General features: G+C 36.4%; 1 pseudogene; it reads right to left on the bottom strand.

Annotated features, from left to right (window-relative positions):
- Positions 1–323: 323 nt before the first annotated feature.
- On the bottom strand, positions 324–2,692 carry LOC139460824 (myb/SANT-like DNA-binding domain-containing protein 4; annotated as a pseudogene).
- Between the last annotated feature and the right edge of the window lie 1,128 nt (positions 2,693–3,820).

Raw genomic sequence — 3,820 nt, 5'->3', positions numbered from 1 at the left:
TGCCTACATAAATCAGGTGGCTGACTGCCGTTCACCCCACCAAAATGCCATCAAGTTGTGTATGCAACCTGTCAGCTGCATAACTTCTGCATCAGCCTAAGATTGCCAGCTCCTCCTACACAAGAAGACCTGATCCAAGAAGATGGGATAGCTTACCTGGGACCTCTCAATGACGGCCTCAAAGTCCGACAAGCTGTCGTCAATAACTGTTTCTCTAAATGATTGTATGATTAAGATAAACGACTTTTTGTAACCGATGATAAATGACAACAGAAGCTACATTATCAGTATGAATTTTTATATTTGGGAAAATTAATCAAAGCTTAAAGGAACTGAATAACTGGTGATACATTCAGTTGGCCAGAGTGGCCAGCTTCCAGAGAAATGATGTAGGCCAATTTCTGTTCTTCCACATGTAATCTCTTTTTTTCCACCTCAAGAAGCTCTTTCAGCACATTCAGTTTCTCCCTCTCTATGTTCAGAATGTTATCTTTGTCTGAAAGAAATTTTCATTTTACATAACACAAGTCTCACAGCAACAGTTATGTCTCGTCCATCTGTATACAAACTTTATCAAAACAAAAATCAGGGTTTCTTGAGTAATTTAATTTTTTTCTCTTTCTATCATTTCAAATTTGATGTATTGCTGTACATACCACTGAGAGTCTTTGTGGCCTTAACATGTGAAACTGCATCAACTGTATTAAAGAAAGAAATCATTTAACTGAGACATGTGAATGTTGTATTTAAAACATATCCACAGGAATATTAAGTAAACACCTCTCTCCCTATAATACATAATACATAATACATAAACATATACAGAGATTGGAGATACAATCAAAATCCATGAACTGTATTTCTAAGACCTGTGATGTTGCATACATGATTTCATCTTATCTTGTGGTAGGTATACCTGCAATAAACTATCACAGTTGCAAATCTCTCCCCATCCAGAACCCTTAAAAGTTGTATTAAATTTATTGTGCAGTATTTCCATTTTGTACATGGTAATACCTTAAGGAACATCATATGCTGACATCACACTCTCTGAGTACATGTATGTAGGTGGCACAAAGGCCCCATCACAAGGCAAATCCTGCAGGGCTTGAAGAGTCTCTGGGAAAACTGGAGTTGCTGGGGTAGTGTCTGTAAGTAATAAGATACATGTAGTTCCAATTTACCAATTTCTCTGCAATGAAAAAAGGCAAAATCCACAAAAAGTATGGTTATTAATGGAACTATTAATCCAATTTGAAAATCAACTTTAAGTTTATACTTCATCTTTTATCTAGCATGATCACAATTACCTTTACTGTATGAGATAATCTATAATATGTCTGACATATGGTCATTAACATAAACTATGAGACCGGTTAAGTAAACAACTGCACATACATCCATTCACACAACCAATTAAGCAACTTACTTTCATATTCTTCACTTTCAAGGCCACCCTCACAGCCTTGAATCGAGCAGGGAGGTATGAATGATACAACCTGAAATCAATATTTCTTTCAAAGCATGTTACAATGTTAATGTTCTCTGTAATAAGGAATGAAGTACTTTACCTTATAACTTATTGGTCAAAAGATGACCTGTTTGTTATAATCACTAACTGCTCCTTTAAGAGCTTCTCATATCAATTGTAAAATTACAATTCAACAGCAACTATATCAATTTGTACTTGTTGAGTACTCAATATGCCCACATATAAAAAAAACCAGCCAATCATATAGCATTTAAGAAATTCAAGATTGAAAAAGAAACTGTAGGCTCACCCGCTGTTCCATTTCAGTGAGGCTGGATGGTGGAGGCCCCCCACCAGTTCTCGTTGCCTCCCTCCTTCTTTCAGCTTCTTTTTTCCTTGTTTGACTCCTGATGGAACAAAATGTATAAATGAACAAACACACCTCGTATTATCTAAACAATAGTACTAGTATAAACAATTTTAATTTATATTTGATAACAGCTAAATATGAATGTTTCACTGAACATGTATGTCAGGACAAGCACATGTTTTATACCATGCAATGAGTATTTGTTTACATACAATAATATTATGTTCTAAATTGTTCTGTGTGTATACACATACTTGTAGTCCATCCACTTCTTTTTAACATCTTTGGTCAGTCTCTTGACACCACTGTTTGCACTGATGCTGAAACAAGATCAGTGAACTTTAATAAATTGTCAAGAAAAAAAGTAATAGAGTGAAGGTTTAGAACTCCAAAATCACAGCAACATAATGTATCGAGAGAATGTGTCGTCTAAAATACGGATAGAGTGGTGTCCCTTCATAAGTGACAAAATGCCTGCTCGTGACCCTGCAGCGCTAGTTCCAGCTTATGTATATCCTTTGCATCAAGTTATTACCAAAGACAGGTTGATGAAGTAACACCCTGCTGGCAGGTTGACATATTTGTACTCCAGTTTATACCAGACATATCACCCCCACCCCCTTCCACACACACACACACACACACACACACACACAATTTCATTAAATCACTCACCTCTGTGAAATGTCCTCCCATGCTTTCTTCTTCATGCTGTTCGTCAAATTGTTGCTAAACGACGAAAACAACATGTTTGTCTTCGACTGAACACACTCTATTAGAAGGGCTAACTCACTGTTAGTCCAGTTCTTACCCCTTGGGCGTTTCATTGTCAATGGTTGACTAGAATCCATAATCGGTTGATAATACGACTGGCGTCGTCTGCTAATACAGTGAAGGTATTCCCCTGTAAATTAATGACGTCATTGGGGAATCGCCCTATATTCTTACCTCCATCACAGGAGAGCGACAATCTTAATTTACGACAATGATCGTAAGACGATGAATTTACGAACGGATTAAGAACGATTTGTGGATCGGTCGTAAATATTAGTAAAATTATCTTAATTTCAATCGTAAACTCTTACGATATGTGTAAGTTACGAAGGCTTTGTGGATCGCAAAGTTAGAATCTTTGATAAATCAATGCGTTTATCATCTACAAATTACGACAGATTTCAGACCATCACTAGAACACTAAGCTATGCTTACAGAATAATGTTCAAATATACTTACTATCTCGGTTGCTTTCAAAGATGCTATAGTAAATCCAAAATCCCAAACACCGCTGAACACGGTCGACGACATTTTGAAATATTCAAAACTAAACCTGTCGACAACACAAAAGGCATTTTCGTATAGTTTCTGCTTCATGTGATTTTTTTATTGTTCTGTGTTCGTATAATCATTATTATTCAAAAATGAAAATAAAACAACGTTATTTAGGATTCATAAAGATACGAGACTACCCAGCAGGCATTACAACGTTGAAACAACGTTTAAACAACGTCACTCTTCAACGTTGAAACAACGTTGCAAATTGGTTTCATATGAAAATTGAACTGACGTTGACACTTCAACGTTGTTTCAACGTCAGATGTCAACGTTGTTTCAACGTCAGATGTCAACGTTATTGCAACGTAGCTTCAACGTTGTATCAACGTTGATGTATCAGAGGACCCCTTGTAAACCTTGAAAAAGTGGGTTTTTTTTCAGTACAGCATCAGCTCAAGAAGTGGTGGCCTCCCTGATATTTGAGATCAGTGAAATATTCTAGACGGTCATAATACACACCAAAAAACGAACCATTATGTTTTAGTTAAACAATAAATAAGCTGAGCTATAGCTAGCTTAATTAGGGTGTTAACCAATTTCACTAACCTCAAAGAAGTGTGGAAAAAAACTAATACTATAAATCTGGAAATTAATACGACTGCTGACCCCTAACCAGAAATGCCTCTCAATATCAATGCCAAGGTCAC

Source organism: Haliotis cracherodii, unplaced genomic scaffold (genome assembly GCF_022045235.1).
Source record: "Haliotis cracherodii isolate W230 unplaced genomic scaffold, xgHalCrac1.p SCAF_14, whole genome shotgun sequence".
Lineage (NCBI taxonomy): Eukaryota > Metazoa > Mollusca > Gastropoda > Lepetellida > Haliotidae > Haliotis > Haliotis cracherodii.
The sequence above is the reverse complement of the archived record's forward strand: the minus strand, read 5'-3'. Positions and strand labels throughout refer to the sequence as shown.